Source organism: Palaemon carinicauda, chromosome 19, assembly GCF_036898095.1.
Source record: "Palaemon carinicauda isolate YSFRI2023 chromosome 19, ASM3689809v2, whole genome shotgun sequence".
Lineage (NCBI taxonomy): Eukaryota > Metazoa > Arthropoda > Malacostraca > Decapoda > Palaemonidae > Palaemon > Palaemon carinicauda.
The window spans coordinates 71304294-71323062 of NC_090743.1; the positions used below are offsets into that span (position 1 = coordinate 71304294).

The 18769-nt window shown below is 46.5% G+C and overlaps 1 protein-coding gene across 2 annotated transcripts in view; it reads left to right on the plus strand.

Annotated features, from left to right (window-relative positions):
• LOC137658261 (CDAN1-interacting nuclease 1-like) overlaps positions 1–18769 on the plus strand; it is a 178168-nt gene that overhangs the window by 50064 nt on the left and 109335 nt on the right. The window lies entirely within an intron of this gene.

Here is an 18769-nt window from a genome sequence, read left to right on the forward strand (position 1 = left end):
ACAAGCCCTGAAACTAGAAGTGTCTCTTTTGCTAGAGAAGGGAGCGGTGGTGAAAGTCTCGGACCTTCAATCACTGGGGTTTTACAACCGCCTCTTCCTAGTACCGAAGAAGACAGGAGGTTGGAGACCGGTGCTAGACGTCAGTGCTCTGAACGTCTCTGTCACGAAGACAAAGTTTACCATGGAGACCACGAAATCAGTCTTAGCAGCGGTCAGAAAGGGAGACTGGATGGTCTCTCTCGACCTAAGAGACGCATATTTCCACATCCCCATTCACTCAGATTCCCAACCTTTTCTGAGGTTTGTTTTCGACAATGTGGTGTACCAGTTTCGGGCCCTGTGCTTTGGCCTAAGTCCTGCTCCTCTCGTGTTTACGAGGCTTATGAGGAATGTGGCAAAATTCCTCCATTTATCGGGAATCCGAGCCTCCCTTTACTTGGACGACTGGCTTCTCAGAGCCTCGTCCAGTCATCGCTGTCTGAAGGATCTTCATTGGACATTGGATCTGACCAAGGAATTGGGACTTTTGGTCAACATGGAAAAGTCCCAGCTGATTCCATCCCAAACTATACAGTACTGTATTTAGGGATGGAGATTCGCAGTCCAGTTTTTCGGGCTTTTCCGTCTGCCCCCCGAATAGATCAAGCCCTGCTCGTAATCCAACGGATGTTGAAGAGAGAACGTTGCTCAGTCAGGAATTGGATGAGTCTAGTAGGAACTTTTATCATCCCTGGAGCAGTTTGTCTCGCTAGGAAGGCTACACCTTCGACCTCTCCAGTTCCATCTAGCTTTTCACTGGAAAAAGGACAAGACGCTAGAGGCGGTCTCAATCCCGATTTCCGAAACAGTAAAGGCATGCCTGAATTGGTGAAAAGACAATATCAGTCTAAGAGAGGGACTTCCCCTAGCAGTTCAGAAACCAAACCACGTTCTATTCTCAGACGCATCGGATTTGGGTTGGGGTGCGACCCTGGACGGTCGGGAATGCTCAGGTCTGTGGACCTCAAGTCAGAGGAGCATGCACATCAACGGCAAGGAGCTTTTAGCAGTCCACCTGGCCTTGATGAACTTCGAGAGTCTCCTTCGAAACAAAGTGGTGGAGATCAACTCGGACAATACCACAGCCTTGGCATACATTTCCAAGCAAGGAGGCACCCACTCCCTGACACTGTACGAGATCGCAAGAGACCTGCTCATTTGGTCAAGAGATCGAGGCATCTCCCTGGTAACGAGGTTTATCCAGGGCGACTTGAACGTCTTAGCAGATTGCCTCAGTCGGAAGGGTCAGGTAATTCCTACGGAATGGACCCTCCACAAGGACGTGTGCAAGAGGCTTTGGGCGACTTGGGGTCAACCCACCATAGACCTCTTTGCAACCTCGATGACCAAGAGGCTTCCAATCTATTGCTCTCCAGTCCCAGACCCAGCAGCAATACATATAGACGCTTTTCTTCTAGATTGGTCTCATCTAGACCTATATGCATTCCCACCATTCAAGATAGTCAACAAGGTACTGCAGAAGTTCGCCTCTCACGAAGGGACAAGGTTGACGTTAGTTGCTCCCCTCTGGCCCGCGAGAGAATGGTTCACCGAGGTACTTCGATGGCTGGTAGACTTTCCAAGAAATCTTCCTCTAAGAGTAGACCTGTTACGTCAGCCCCACGTAAAAAAGGTACACCAAGGCCTCCACGCTCTTCGTCTGACTGCCTTCAGACCATCGAAAGACTCTCTAGAGCTAGAGGCTTTTCGAAGGAGGCAGCCAGTGCGATTGCAAGAGCGAGGAGAGCTTCTACCATTAGAGTATACCAATCGAAGTGGGAAATCTTCCGAGACTGGTGCAAGTCAGTATCTGTATCCTCGTCCAGTACCTCTGTAGCCCAAATCGCTGATTTTCTCTTATACCTGAGAAAGGTTCGCTCCCTTTCAGCTTCCACGATCAAGGGCTACAGGAGCATGTTGGCTTCGGTCTTCCGGCATAGAGGCTTAGATCTTTCCAACGATAAAGATCTACAAGATCTCCTTAAGTCTTTTGAGACTTCTAAGGAACGTCGTTTGGCTACTCCTGGATGGAACTTAGAAGACGTGGTCCTAAGGTTCCTCATGTCAGACAGGTTTGAGCCTTTACATTCAGCCTCCCTGAAGGATCTCACTCTTAAGACTCTTTTCCTGGTGTGCTTGGCCTCGGCTAAAAGAGACAGTGAGCTTCATGCCTTCAGCAAGAACATCGGTTTTTCGACAGAAAAAGCCACTTGTTCTCTTCAACTTGGTTTCCTGGCCAAGAATGAACTGCCTTCTCGTCCTTGGCCTAAATCTTTTGATATTCCTTGCTTATCAGAGATCGTAGGCAACGAACTAGAGAGAGTATTATGTCCCGTTAGAGCTCTTAAGTTCTATTTAGCTCGTACTAAGCCTTTACGAGGTAAATCTGAAGCGTTATGGTGTTCGGTTAAGAAACCATCCTTACCTACTGTATATCTAAGAATGCTTTGTCATATTTTATCAGATTTTTAATACGAGAAGCCCATTCCCACTTGAGTGAGGAAGACCGATCTTTGCTTAAGGTTAAGACGCACGAGATTAGAGCTACAGTGAACCCTCGTTTATCGCGGTAGATAGGTTCCAGACGCGGGCGCGATAGGTGAAAATCCGCGAAGTAGTGACATCATATTTACCTATTTATTTAACATGTATATTCGGACTTTTAAAACCTTCCCTTGTACGTAGTACTGTTAACAAACCACCCTTTAATGTACAGAACACTTAATGCATGTACTACAGCACCCTAAACTAAAACAGGCACAAATATTAAAGGCGATTTTATATCATGCGTTTCCTAAACACCTAAAAAGCACGATAAAAAATGGCAACCAATGTTTTGTTTACGTTCATCTCTGATCATAATGAAGAAACAAACTCATTTAGTGTACAGTACACATATATGTATAGGTTAGTTTTTGCATCGATTATATTGATTATACAGTACTGTACTGTATGTTGATTTGTTTATTACCAATGTTTTAGTTTACGTATTTTTCTTAGGACTTCCAAATGAAATGTTTTTCTTTATGACGCCGCCTGAAACGACGGCGTGTACGCTCAGTAAACAACCACGCTCAGAACAAACAAGGCATTTAACGCGCATGATGATAGTGATAAATAATGATACAGTACATACAGTATTTACAGTAAAAGCATTTACAAAATATGTTACCTTACAAATATAAATTATACAGTATTGTACGTAGCAAAGCAGGAAAACAATTTACGAGAGAGAGAGAGAGAGAGAGAGAGAGAGAGAGAGAAAGAGATTGTTTTACGTACGTACTGTAAATGTAAATTTTAAACAAAAAAAATATGATAGGTTACAACATGTAGACTTTTAAAACCTTCCCTTTAACTTAATGCATACAGTACGTACATTACTAAACTATAAAACAGGCAGTAAGAATATTAAAGTAAAAAATAAAGATTGTTACTGTACTCACCACGAAAGAAGTTGAAGAAAAACTTGAATGGTGATGGCGATGAATTTGCTGCACAGTAGAAATGATGATGATGAAGCTGATGATGTGTTCTACTGTGCAGCCAATGATAGTATTTTACGTCTTCAGACGGAGGTGTCTTTTCCTGGGACACCTCTTCAACTTCTTCCTGGGAAACTTCAATTTCTTCCGAAGGCGTACTAGCAGGAGGAACTGGCTCTTTTTTGCGAGGCTGGAAGAACATTGTGATCCGAAGTTGTTGCCGCTGCTTCTTTTTTCGATCCAAGAGCATTTTGTAGGGAGTCATTATGTCATCAACCTTGTTGCAGAATTGCATCGAGCGAACCATATCCTCGTCCCACTCTTGCAACATTTCTTTCAACTCCTTCGCGTGGTTGCAGGCCTTGGCAAGCCGTTCTAATGTTAAGCCCGTTTCTTCGACATTTTCTTGGGTCTCTTCCTGGGTATCACTCTCTTCCTCACTTGCCGATTTCGTCAGGTCTTCGAGGTCTGCGTCAGTTAGGGGCTGGGAATGGCAGTCCAACAACTCGTCGACGTCTTCAGTCGTCATGTCGCCAAACCCGTCACCTCCAATTATGGCAGCCAACTGCACAGATTTCCGTATTGCAGAGTGTTGGATTTCCGACGGAGTAAATCCCTTGTCGTCGTAAACAATATCGGGCCACAACTTCTTCCAGCTCGCATTCACGGTTGCAGGTTTCATCTCTTGAAGTGCCTTCTGAATATTCTGCAGGCACGTGGCTATGGTGTACTGCCGCCAGTACGCCTTCAAGTTGAAATCTTCATCCTCGTCATCTTGGGCAGCATCCACACACGCAACGAGGTCCGCCAAGGTATTCTTCGTGTAGAGGGCCTTGAACGCCCTGATAACCCCCTGGTCCATCGGTTGAATTAATGACGTGGTGTTGGGTGGCAGGAACTCAACCTGAATGCCCTCATGCGACAGGTCAGTTGCGTGTCCACCAGCGTTATCCATAAGGAGAAGGATCTTGAATGGCAAGCCCTTCTCTAAGAGATATTTACTGACTTGCGGGATGAAACACTGGTGGAACCAGTTGGAGGTCAGCATCTTCGTAATCCATGCTTTTTGATTATGCATCCAGTACACGGGAAGGAGATTCTTATTTTTATTTTTCAAAGCGCGAGGATTTTTCGACTTATAGATAAGCCCCGGCTTTAACAAAAATCCAGCAGCATTGCCACACATCACGAGGGTAACGCGATCCTTGAATGCCTTAAAGCCAGAGGCTTTGGCTTCCTCTTTGAATAGGAAAGTTTGCGACGGCATTCTCTTCCAAAACAAGCCAGTCTCATCCATATTAAAGACTTGTTCCGGCTTGTATCCACCTTCGGCGATAATATTCTTGAACGTCTGGTTCACGTAAGTTTCAGCAGCGGCAGTGTCAGCGGAAGCAGACTCCCCATGCAGGGAAACGCTTTTCAGGGCGAAGCGTTTCTGAAACTTCGCGAACCATCCTTTGCTTGCGGAAAAACGTTTCTGAGGCTGGGAATCAGTGGATGTCCCTGGTTGAGGATCATCTGCATCATCGTCATCTTCAGCATGGTTGCCGTCGTCGTCTTTAGGTTCCTTTGCAGCAAAATTCTCATATAAACTCAAAGCCTTTGTTTGGATGGTGTTCGTATCCAAGGCTATGTTCTTCTTCCGGCAGTCGGCAATCCACACAGCTAAAGCACCTTCCATGCGTACGATCGTTTTATTACGCGTTGTAACGACTCGCTTCGCTGATCTGCTAAAGGTGATTGCAGCCGTCTTTCTAATGTTCTCCTCGTCCTTTTTGATATAGCGAACGGTGGATTCGTTGATGCCAAAATGGCGGCCGGCGGCCGCGTAACTTCTACCATCTTTTAACATGTCGAGAAGCGTAACCTTCTCAGCTATCGTCATCCTTCGGTGGCGTTTAGGCTCACTACCAGCCTTAAGAGAAGCAGAACGCTTGGGAGCCATTACAGTAGGATTTACGTACAGTATTGTAACAAAAAGTTCAACTTAAAAAGGTCGCACACAGCACAGATTAAACTTCACAAACTTAAGAACGTCTACTCAGCGATACGCGGTAAGAGAAAGTGAACGATCCAGCCCCGAGAGAACTTTGATGCTGCGGGTAGAAGATGCGGGTCAAAACACCAATCACAGGCTAGATAACAAAACTTGAGTTCTGATTCGTCATCTATCAGCGCTTGAACCAATCACAACCCGTCTTACAGTACTATGATGCGTTGGTTACCTACTCATAGAAGATGCCCCGCGCATACTGAACGTACGTAGATTAAGTACAATACCGTAATAATAATAAATAATGATAATAATACTGTACAGTAATAAACGGATTTTGAGCGAAGCGAAAAATCTATTTTTGGGTGAGATAGCCATGGCGTCCTGATGGAAGGTTCCTGTTTGGTAGCTTCCTTGGGTATAAGACTACTAAGATATTCCCAGAGAATTTAACCACAGGTTATCACAGAATTCTAACTTCTGGAGCGAGTATCTCAAAGGTTTCCCTTTAAGACATCGTAATACAACAGGGGACACGCATGTCTGAACGTGCCACATAGCTATCTTCACCCCGAACAGAGTTAATGCTTCGGTGTGTAAGGGCTGAGAATAGCTGGGAGCCGTTCCACAGCTAATCTCACTCGTGGCTACTACTGATACTCGAGACGTAAACAAACGGACGCCATTGCTCTGATGACGTCACGCCCGTCTTCATCCTGAAGCCAGTTGCTGCCCATCACCATGATACAATTGTGTAGGGTGGGAACAAAACTGGACGAAGTAGTAGGGAGGGTCCATCAGGACGCCATGGCTATCTCACCCAAAAATAGATTTTTCGCTTCGCTCAAAATCCGTTTTTTGGGCTCAAGCCATGGCGTCCTGATGGAAGAGTACCAGAGAATCAATGTATCGTGGTAGATTTTCCCCCAGTGTTAAGTGCCTAGGCATTGACAAAACAGCAAAGTAATCTTAGGTAAAGAACCATAGGAACGAAGTATCCTGCCCCCCTTTGGTAGGAAGTTCCCATGGGCTATGCCGACGTCAAAGTGGTATTGAAGGGCTATTCATCCTGACAGAAGAACTTGAAGAACTTAGAGATGAAGCAGAATGTTTGATATTTGTATAGGAACATTCTGAATTAGACCAGTGGTGGTTGGGCACTGTGTATAGAGTTCATCTCTTGGTTATCAGAAGTAAGTATTCGTGTAGGAACCTTACTGAGACAGGGTGAATATAATTTAGGATTAAACATCTTAAATTCTTCATGACCATAAGAAAGGAGGAATAAATAAAACTATGACAGTATGTATTTCATAGTAGGTAGGAGCTGAAAGAGACGCATAAGTAATAAAATAGAAATTTTATTTCACAATGCAGAAATTAAATAATTTACAGCAAAAGTAAAGTTCATTTACAGTAATAATAATGTACATAGAAATAAAGGCTTGCTCTTGAATCTGAAAAGGAATTTCAGGATTAGTAGGTACTTGTTCTCGAGGAACGCAAGTCTTTAAACAACACATCATGCTCAAGGCATGCGGCACTTGTGTGACACTATGACATTTCACCTGGGATAAGAACAGTTATAAAAGCACTAAGTGTTTTTAGACATCACTATGAATCGCTCGAGGGTCAACATAGGCACCCGAAGAGTTAGAGTCCCAAGTAACTCACTGTTCTACGCAGAGTTAGGTGCAGGTTTCATAACACTACCTGCGGCTACCACAAAATGTTTGACTTCGTGCACTTGTTTCGCATAATGTTTAAAGAAAACTCGCGAGGACTTCCAGCCCGTAAAGTTTTTAAGGCTTTCAAAGTCCATGCTCTGAAAGAAGTTCAGAGAAGATGCCACTTTTCTAGGATCATGACCAGCGGGTGTACTGTTCGGATCCGCTCTGCGAATGAAGTAGGTGATTTTCGCTCTTAATTGTTTCAGTGACAGGTCGCTGCCCGATGTTTCTCCTTTGAAGAGTTGGCCTCCACCAAAGTTCGAAGTTCTGCGAAGATAGACCTTGAGACTCTCTACTGGACATAGAGAGACATCCTCCTTCAGGGGGCATATTCTCCAAGGGCCCCATCTTTTGGTGGGTAATTCGTTTTTAGCGAGAAACGTCGGATCAGGGGAGAGGGTCACTTCTCCTGAATCGGTAAACAGGATGTGTCCCTCTTCTCTTGATAATGCCACTATTTCGCTGACTCGAGCTCCCGAAGCGAGAGCAAATAAAAATATAACTTTCTGAGTCAGATCCTTGAGGGGGCATGAATCGTTGTCCAAGTTGGAGGCGAAATGGAGTACCTTGTCTAGTGACCAGGAGATCGGTTTCGGAGGGGGTGCTGGGCGTAGGCGAGCACATGCTTTTGGTAATTTGTTAAAGATGTCGTTGGACAGATCAATTTGGAAAGCATATAGAATTGGTCTAGCCAAGGCCGATTTGCAGGTTGAAATCGTATTGGCTGCTAATCCTTGTCCATGAAGGTGAATGAAGAAGGACATACAGAAATCAATGGTGATTTCTTTAGGATTTTTTGCCTTGACAAAGGAGACCCATTTCCTCCAGGATGATTCATATTGCCGTCTCGTGGATTCGGTCTTGTATTCCTCTAGGAAGTCTAGACTTTTCTTCGAGATCCCAAACCTCTTCTTTGCGGCAAGGGAGAGAAAATCATGAGATGAAGGTCCTTGATTTTCGATGATGAAGCGAAGACAGTCGACTTCTGTACTTGTTGAGAGAGAACTGGGCCCGGGAGAGGGATCAGCTTGGGCTGCAGCTCCAGGACCAGGGGGTACCAGTTGCTCCGGGGCCACTTGGGAGCCACTAGGGCCGCTGTCCCTTTGAAGGTTCTCAGTTTGGAGAGGACTTTCAACAGAAGGTTGGTGGGAGGGAACAGGTATATCTTGGACCACCTGTTCCAGTCCAGTGACATGGCGTCCACCGCTTCTGCTTTGGGGTCCTCGTACGGGGCTACGTACAGAGGAAGTTGATTGTTGTCGCTCGTTGCAAAGAGATCTATCTGAAGTTCTGGGACTTGATGAGAGATGAAGGAGAACGATCTTGCGTCTAGAGACCATTCCGACTCTATCGGGTTTGTCCGAGATAGAGCATCCGCTGTCACATTGCGGAATCCTTGTAGGTGAACTGCAGACAGGTGCCACTTCTTCTTCTCCGCCAGACGGAAGATTGGGAGAAGCACCTGATTTATCTGGGGCGATCTTGAGCCTTGGCGATTGAGACAACGAACTACCACCGAGTTGTCTAGGGTTAGACGGATGTGGATCGAGGGCGGCGGGGATAACTTCTTCAGAGTTAGAAGGACCGCCATGGCCTCCAAGATGTTTATGTGGAACGTCTTGAATAGTGGAGACCAGGTCCCTTGAGCCTGTTTCAGGTGGGAGTGACCTCCCCAGCCTTCCAGTGAGGCATCCGTGTGGATGTTGAGTGATGGAGGAGGGTGTTGGAGAGGAATGGACCTTTTCAGGGCCTTTGCTTCCGACCACGGCTTTAGGAGGCGTCGAAGTCTGTTTGGAAGCCGTCTCTTGAGGTCTCTTCGAGCGATGGATGCCGAGCGTCTCCAGACTCCCGCGGCATCCTTTAGCTGTGCACGAAGCACTGGGTTTGTCACTGAGGCGAATTGTAGAGAGCCTAGAACTCGTTCCTGCTGTCGTCTTGAAATGCATTTGGATTTCAGTAGTCGCTTGACAGACCCTGCTATTTCCTTCCTTTTCTTCTGGGGGATGGAAAGGCGGTGTGACTGAAGATTCCAGTGGATTCCCAACCACTGAAACTTCTGAGCTGGAGAGAGGCGAGATTTCTTCTCGTTGATCTTGAATCCCAGGTGTTCTAGGTACTGGGTAACTTCGTTGCAAGACTTTGCACACTCTTCGGGCGATGGAGCCCAGACTAGCCAATCGTCGAGGTAGGCCATCACCTGGACGTTTCTTAGGCGGAGCTGTTGTACTATGGCATCCGCCAGTTTTGTGAAGATCCGAGGGGCCACATTGAGGCCGAATGGCATGGCCCGGAAGGCGTAGCTTTTCCTTTGGAGTCGAAATCCTAGGTAGGAGGAAGCGTGATGGTTCATTGGAATGTGCCAATAGGCATCCGCCAGGTCTATAGAGACCGTGTAGGAACCTTGAGGCAGAAGGGTCCTTATTTGTTGAAGCGTCAGCATCTTGAATTTGTTGTTCTCTATGAACTTGTTGAGGGGGGATAAGTCCAGAATGACTCTGAGTTTGTCTGAGTCCTTCTTGGGAACGCAAAACAGTCTCCCTTGGAACCTGGTGGACTTTACCTTCCTTATCACCTTCTTGTTCAAGAGGTCTAGAACATATTCTTCCAGAAGGGGGGTCGATTGCTGGAAGAATCGCTGGAAGATTGGGGGTGGTTGCGTCTAACTCCAGCCTAGACCGTTCTTGATGATGCTGTGTGCCCAGGGATCGAAGGTCCAACGATCCTGGAATTGGCGGAGTCTTCCTCCCACCGGAAGCACTTCATTGCTTCTGGTGTCCCGAGGACTTGTTGCCTCGGCCGCTAGCTCCCTTTCCTCCTCTACCTCTGGAGAGACGACGAGATGCGTCTCTGCTTGCACCCCTGAACGAGCCTCTACCTTTGGCATGAAAGGTAGTGGATGGTTGCTCAAAGGCAGGGGTGAAGACCGGTGACTGTGACAACACCGGTTGGGGGACCAATTGAAAGGTCTGTTGTGGTTGGGCAACCACTTGGGAGGTAGCGGGTCCCGGAAACTGACGTCGTTGCTGACGTTGCTGGGGTTTTGGCTTTTGAGGTTTCCTCTTAGGCTGAGGTCCATCGTCCTGAGAGGGTTTCCTTTTTCTGGACATGCCCCACTTGTGGAGAAGGTTCCTATTCTCCGTGGCGGCTCTGTCAGTTATTTCCTTGACAAGGTCAGAAGGAAACAGGTGCTTTCCCCAGATGTTGGAGGAAATCAGCCTCCGGGGTTCGTGTTTCACGGTGGCACCGGCAAACACGAATTCACGACAGGCTCTTCGAGCCTTTATGAAGTGGTACAAGTCCTTCATTACTGTCAGTAAGTGGGATTTGGCTAGTACCATGTAGTGATCTGGTACTCTAGTGTCACAGGCCATCACTTCCAGTTGGACTTGATGAGAAAGAGATGCCGCAAGCCTCTCCTTCGTGTCTTGTTCCCGGCGAAGGAGGTGATCGTTGAGCTTAGGGAGGTCTTCATTAAACTGACGTCCGGCGACGTCAGGATCGAGCCTTCCCACGACGAAAGTATGCTGAACATCTTTCCAGTGTCGAGCGTCAGGGGGGGTCACGATGGAGAAGGGTCTGCACTCCTCCAGTGCAGGGCAGGGTTTCCCTTCTTCCGCCGCTTTAAGGCATGCAGCTAAGGCCTTTTCCAAGAAAGGAAGAACCGCAGTTTCAGGTGCAACGTACGTAGGATGCTTCTTGCTCAAAGCCGGAAGCTTAGAGCAGGTAAAGCCCCTACTCTTAAATGCGGAGGCTAGCATAGCCTGGGCCTTTGTGAGATCGAACACTATCTCTTCTTTAGGTTCGGTCTCTTCCTTCGAGGCAGGTTCGGAACGAAGCCGGACGTAACAGTCCGGGTAGGCCTCAAAGCTTGGGAAGAACTCCACATCTTCCAACGGGACCGTGCCGATCTTGTCACTAACAAAGATCCTGCCGGTCGCAATAACCATATGCTCTGCATACCTCCACGGGTTGGCATGAGAGCAAGCGGGGAGATCCTTGACCGAAATCTTCTTCGGTTCTCTGGATCCAATCATCGACCTGATGGACTCCTGGTTCTCCTTCAGCCTGTCGTCCATGACGGCTCTAATCAGCCGGATCAGTTCTTGGGTAGAAGAGGAAGGATCCGGAGTCGAGGAGGTAGACGGAATGGACATTTCCGTCGGTGTAGGAGTAGGAGGAGGGATGGACGAGGGAGCAGCTTCAAGCTCCGACTCGGTGTACTCCACCTTGTCTTCGTCCTCTTCGGCTCCTTGAGCCATAAGCGTCTTCTCCGTGTCTTCCGAGACGTCTGAGATCTGTTCATCATCCTCGGAATCTAAACGACACTCGTGCATGGACTGAGCCATGACCACATCAGGTTCCACCGTAATTTGGACAGTGGGGATTGCTTCTTTTGGTACCACTGAGTCAGGGGAGGCCTTAGGGAACAACAGGGACCTCAGTTCTTCGGTGGCCAGGTACGGTCCAGTAGCATTTTTCTGAAAGCCACGCACCCACTTGCGCAGCTTTTCACGAGAAATGTCTCTAACCTCCGCTGAGGGAGGGTTATGGAAGGCCTCAACTAGGTGGGCCTGGCAGACCGTACAATCCAGTGGATTCCAAAACTTCAAATCCCCTTTCTTGTCTGCACAAGGGGCGTGAGTCCTGCAAGCCGTATGCCCGTAAAACTGCGGGCGTTTCACAGCGCAGAAGGCGAAGTCACACTTCATCTGCTCCTCCTGTGGAAGAAAGAGAAAATGAGTATGGGGGAGTCATAAGAATGGCTCTTAAACTAAGTTAATATTAATCATTAATTTTAACTTAAAGAAGGTGTGATGCATAGAGAATGAAAACAGTAAAGGAGAACATGCTCCATGCATCTCGCCCGGCTGGTTACCACAAGCTTGGTCCTTGGATAATCCAAATGACCGAGATCATTGGATATAGTTTCCTAGAATTCCCAGTATTTTGGAACTCCATGGAAAACCAAGGACAAGATTGGGATCGAATTCATTCGGTTCCCAGTTAAGAGCCAGAAGGCCTCATTAAAGGGTAACTGCTTCTGGCAACCAGCCGTGCTAAGATGCACATAGCATGCTGGAATTAGAAGAATGCAAAGAGACAGCATGATCACTAATAGAGCAGTACTAGGTACTGATCTTAATAGCAGAAGCAGCTTATCTGTTTGCCATATAGGGCTATCCTAGTCATATGATAGCTACAGTAAGGGGGGTGCAAGTATTCTTGACGCCTCCGAGGCATCCGGCAAGCCGCCGGCATGCCGGAGCTCGCTCCAGCATAGATTCTGGCATTAGAACAGACAATTTTCAAAAGTCAGTTAAATACCAGGATGGCGGCCGCCGGCACAACGGCGGCACGCCGGCAGGAAGCGGCGGCTCCGGCAGTCGGAGGATGCCAGGTTGGTGACTGGGATAAGGATGGTAAAGGTAGTATCGGGTTGCCGGCAGTATATGCCGGCACTCCGGTGATCGACCGGCAAGCGGACGATTAGATAGGAGTAGGAGAGCCGCCGGTAGTAGCCGGCGGCAGCCGGCAGTCCCTCGGTACACGGGGGGCTGGCGGCAAGGGTAGGGAAGTCACCAAGTAGGAGGCAGGTATTGCCGACAGTAGAGGCGGCAAGAGACCGGCACCCGGATAGATAGAGAGACAGGGGGAGGGGGGAAAGGGATGCAGGAAGTACCGTCAGGGTTCCAGACATCCCTCCCCCTCCCTGAGGGGGTGTACCCATGATAGAGGCAGGCTCTAACATCCATGAGCAGGGGTCACTAGGGACCGGGAGCTAGGTAGCCCAAGGGAGGGCTAGGGAACACCCAAGAGGGGGGGGGGGGGGAGACTCCCATATGCAGAACTATACTAGTAACTAACCTTATAGGACACTATGAAGGTATATGTACCAGAGTGGACTGCACAAGGAAGCTCGGGTAGCCCTACTCATCCACCCTAAGGAGGAGTTGTAGGACAGGGGACAGATGAGTATAAACTAACCTAAGCATAGGCTAGGCTATACAAGAGATAGGTGGGGAGGGAGAAGAGAGAAGTCTTCCCAGGAAGGGTTTCTGTACCAGAGCGGCCACTAAGGGAAGGGAGGACACTCCCTAACCTAAGATCAGGCTGATCGGCTAAAACGGTGCAAGAGTACAGTTTCAGCATGGAACAGAGAAACCTTCCTAACCCGACCTAGAACAGGGCTAAAAGTCCTGAACTAGGCAAGGAAGAAGACATATCGCTATCGCAGGAAAGTCACAGACTATCCTAGCCATAGAGGTAGGCTAGCCTAACCTCACTCTCAGACGCAACCCTAAAGGGGGTTCATTCCTTTAGGGAGGACCGAGAGGCGATATATACTCTATTAGACAATTAATCCCTTTACTCAGAAAAGGGATCAAGGCTAAATAGAGGGAATGCCAAGGCAGGGGATGAAGGAAGCATATAGGGGTCCTAATATTAGGTTAGGCTAGAAAGAATCACTGACTAGCCTATCCCCTATATGGTCCCTGAAGGCGAAAACATTTGCATCACTGTCAAAAGTATTGTAAAATAATAATGCCACTATCTTCATAACTTAGTCTAGGATCACTAATAAATCATGCATGAACACTTGTATGTAGGCTCCTGGCCTGGGGGCTATAGTAGCCGACTGGTATGAGGTCAATCGATGACCGATAAAAAGCGTCTAAACACGATATAAAAGTTCCTAGCTATGAAGACTAAATAAACTAATGTATTCGATTAGTATATAATGCCGGAAGCGTTGTTGTGGCTAACTAAATAAGACATGCATAACAACAACGACGCCATAAAATGGCGGGTCCGGTAGAGGCACAGCTCTGTCACAAAACATCAATTATTTCGCAAAATAATATTTACTTTACGGCCAGAGCTTAATTAAACAATACTGGAACCTTGTACTCAACTTTCCAGAAGAAGGCGAGGCTGAAGGTAACGACATAGCGAAGATGCAAAGCGATAAAGATAACACAGGGAAAATCCGTCTAAGTAGGGCAGCTACTAAACAAAGGATGAAGACGGGCGTGACGTCATCAGAGCAATGGCGTCCGTTTGTTTACGTCTCGAGTATCAGTAGTAGCCACGAGTGAGATTAGCTGTGGAACGGCTCCCAGCTATTCTCAGCCCTTACACACCGAAGCATTAACTCTGTTCGGGGTGAAGATAGCTATGTGGCACGTTCAGACATGCGTGTCCCCTGTTGTATTACGATGTCTTAAAGGGAAACCTTTGAGATACTCGCTCCAGAAGTTAGAATTCTGTGATAACCTGTGGTTAAATTCTCTGGGAATATCTTAGTAGTCTTATACCCAAGGAAGCTACCAAACAGGAACCTTCCATCAGGACGCCATGGCTTGAGCCCAAAAATAATAATAATAATGATAATAATAATAACAATAATAATTTTATTAACAACAATAATGATAATAATAACAATAATAATAATACACACTTTACGTACGCTATTTTACGCCTCTCTCTCTCTCTCTCTCTCTCTCTCTCTCTCTCTCTCTCTCTCTCTCTCTCTCTCTCTCTCTCTCTCTCTCTCGTACGCTTATTCGAAATGTGATTTTTGCAACAAAGAATATTATTGGATGCAGTACTGTACTACGTACGTATACATACAAAAGATTCATGGAAAAGAAGCACATCCATTACAGTACACACCATTCTAATATGGTATGACTGCATCTGATTTGCGTTTCATGTTCGATTTAATTTTACTACGTACTGAATTATCGTATGATCACATTCTCTTTTCGTGTTTTATTTCTTTCTGTGCTGAATTATATATCATATGTAATGCAATGAACAATCAGTAAGAGCAGATATTACTAATTACAGTATTAATGGAATTACAGGTAACAAAATATCGTATTTGGGGGTCTTCAGATTTCGCGGTATTTTCGAATTTTCCGGAAAATCCGCGATATGTATATATATATGGGTTATGGAAAAACCCCGCGAAGTGGTGAATCCGCGATTGTCGAACCGCGAACTAGCGAGGGTTCACTGTATAGCAACCTCCGTGGCCTTCAAGCAAAATAGATCTCTGCAAAGTATCATGGACGCGACCTTTTGGAGAAGCAAGTCAGTGTTCGCGTCATTTTACTTGAAAGATGTCCAGACTCTTTACGAGGACTGCTACACACTGGGTCCATTCGTAGCAGCGAGTGCAGTAGTGGGTGAGGGTTCTACCACTACACTTCCCTAATTCCAATATCCTTTTTAATCTGTCTCTTGAAATGTTTTTAATATTGTTTTATGGGTTGTACGGAAGGCTAAGAAGCCTTTCGCATCCTGGTTGATTTGGCGGGTGGTCAAAGTCATTTCTTGAGAGCGCCCAGATTAGGGGTTTGATGAGGTCCTGTTGTATGGGTTGCAGCCCTTGATACTTCAGCTCCTGGGAGTCTTTCAGCATCCTAAGAGGATAGCTGGGCTCCGTGAGGAAGACAGACTTACAAGGCAGAGTAATTGTCTAAGTCATCTTCCTTACCAGGTACCTATATATTTTGGTTTTGTTATATTGGTAACTGTCAAAAAAAAAAAAAAAAAACTCTTAGCTTATACGCTGTAAACTTAATTAACTCTGGTCTCTACCCACCGCCTTGGGTGTGAATCAGCTATTATATATTCACCGGCTAAGTTAAATATTTAAAAATGATATTTTAATTATAAAATAAATTTTTGAATATACTTACCCGGTGAATATATAAATTAAAGACCCTACCTTCCTCCCCAATAGAGACGCAGCGGGACGAGAAGAATTGAAGGGTTTGTTTACATGCAAGAGTGGTATCTGGCCGACAGTTGGCGCTGGTGGGCACACCCGCAACCTTCATAGCGATCGCTCGCGAGTTTTTTGAGTGTGTTTTCTGTCGAGCCGCAGAGTTGCAGCTATTATATATTCACCGGGTAAGTATATTCAAAAATTTATTTTATAATTAAAATATCATTTTATTTCCACTTCTTCCTTGCTCAACTGACCTTATAAACTCCATAAGGCTGTCCTTGGTCAGCTCAGCATCATGCCCTTCAACCAGTCCCAAGATTTCATCCTCAGCCACTTCATGGTTTCTCTCTCTGCACCAGTGTCTGGATCGACCGTCTCATTGAAGGCAAGAAACAATTCCAGTAGGCATTTATCTTGTTGTTGTCATGTCTGTGAAAAAATTCTCTACAGCAGAAAGGCCTTCAATGTTAAGGAAAGTCTTCCAAGTTTACATAATTTTAGGTCAGGTTCATCAGCAATGGCTGATTTGAGTCTGGCTATCACACATGTGCTGTAACAGGTTTTAAAACTCTTAATGCCCGTGATCCATTGCCTTGGTAAGTGATGTATGTCCTCGTGGAGAACCAGAGTAGATATTTGATGTCTGGGAGGATTGTCAATGGTTAGAATGACCTTGAAATCCATCCCTAGTGGCTAAATCTGGTCAACCTATAACAGGAACCAATTCAGGAATATGTAAATCATTGTCTGTGCATTATTATTTTGCATCCAAAATACTGGCTGTAAGTACATGTAGTTGATTCACCGCTGGAGCCATGATTCTGCAAATTTCTAGTATTGTAGACCTAACTGTTCAAACACATTTATTGATCTTGCTCTTACCAATTTATTTCTCGCTTAGGCCTTCATTTTCCAGTTGTTGACTACATTTGCCACTAGCATTGTACCACTCTTCATAGTTTAGCTTAAATTAAATACTTTATTGCTTATACAGGGGGTCCTCGGGTTACGACGTTGATCTGTTCTTAACCCTTTTACCCCCAAAGGACGTACTGGTACGTTTCACAAAAGCCATCCCTTTACCCCCATGGACGTACCGGTACGTCCTCGCAAAAAAATGCTATAAAAATTTTTTTTTTCATATTTTTGATAATTTTTTGAGATAATTCAGGCATTTTCCAAGAGAATGAGACCAACCTGACCTCTCTATGACAAAAATTAAGGCTGTTAGAGCAATTTAAAGAAAATATACTGCAAAATGTGCTGGGAAAAAAATAACTCCCTGGGGGTTAAGGGTCGGAAATTTCCAAATAGCCTGGGGGTTAAAGGGTTAAGACGCAGTGTAACCCGAATTTCAGTGTAAGTCGGAACATCATAAATAGATTACTCTATACGTACTGTACTGTACTGTAAAGTATTGTACTATAATAAAATGTATCAAATGACATAAAAACAGTACTAGAAAAAGAGAAAACAATTCCTTACCACATGAATTAAAGTAAATATTGATAAAAAAAGAGAACAATTCCTTACCTTAATCCTATGGTTGGTTTGCACACTGGAAGGGATGTTGCAAGGGACGGAGAGACAGGTTTATTGTGGAGAGGAAGCTGCAGAAGATGCTGGAGAAACCGGGGCAGGTGAGTCAGGATTCTCTGGAAGTGAGACAGATGCTGGAGAAGCTGGGGCAGTTGAGTCTGGAAGTGAATCACCATTAGGCTCACCAGAATACGCCGTTGATTTTGATCTTCCAACCAAAGCACTAATAATCTTTCCATTTCAATAATCAAACCGCTATGCTGCTTGGTTATCACTGTTGATTTCATAGGACCAGATCCTTTCACATGTTCAACGATGCGCTCTTTGTCCTTAACAAGGCTCCAACCAAACGTGCTATTGTGCGCCCACGAAACCTCACAAGCACTCTTTCGTAGCTTGTCAGGCCCCATCACCACGCACTGATCTTCATCCTTACTCTAACACAGAGCATCAAGAGCGTACGTGCCAACATACGCATATGCTCTAACACGCGCCATGTGCGCCCTCATGCGCAGATGCACCCACGATCTCCCCTTCGCAAACTGCGCCCATGCTCCCTGCGCTTATGCTCCAACAATTTCCTACGCGCCAGCGCCCATCTGTGCCCCAACACTCACCTGCGGGCAAACTACCTGCTCGCCATCGATCTCCTGCGCCAACATTCTCCGGCACGTGCGCATACGCTCCCAACATTTCACTCTCCTGCGCGTCATACTGCGCACCACCCTACACGCCAGGTAAAGCCTGTGCGCCAACTTTCTACTGATAGCAGGACTTCTGACAAGTCAGCCATGCTGCCTTCTCCCGCGCGCCAACCCTTACCAATGCGCCAGCGCTCCCCTGCGCATCCGCAAGGATATGCGCGCGTGCCATGTGCACGCTCGTCAATCCTCTCCTAGGGATGCTCGCCAACATTCTCCCGTGCTCCCGCACCCCCCGCATGTATCTACTGCGCGCCCATGCGCTAGGGAACTTTCTCCTGCGCGCGCGCACGCAAACACTCTCCCGCATGCTCTTCGTGATAATCCTGCGCGCCCGTGCTTCCACGTGCCCACGAATATTCTCCCTCTCGCGCCACCAGTCTCCCGCGCACGAGCCCCGATATTCTCCCTCGCGCGAGCGCCATTATTCTCTCGCGCGAGTGCCATTATTCTCCCTCACGCGACCGTCAATATCCTCCCGCGCGTGAGCCTACACTTCTCAAAGAACAACGTACGGCAAGATCGTCATTGCCTCATTCCCC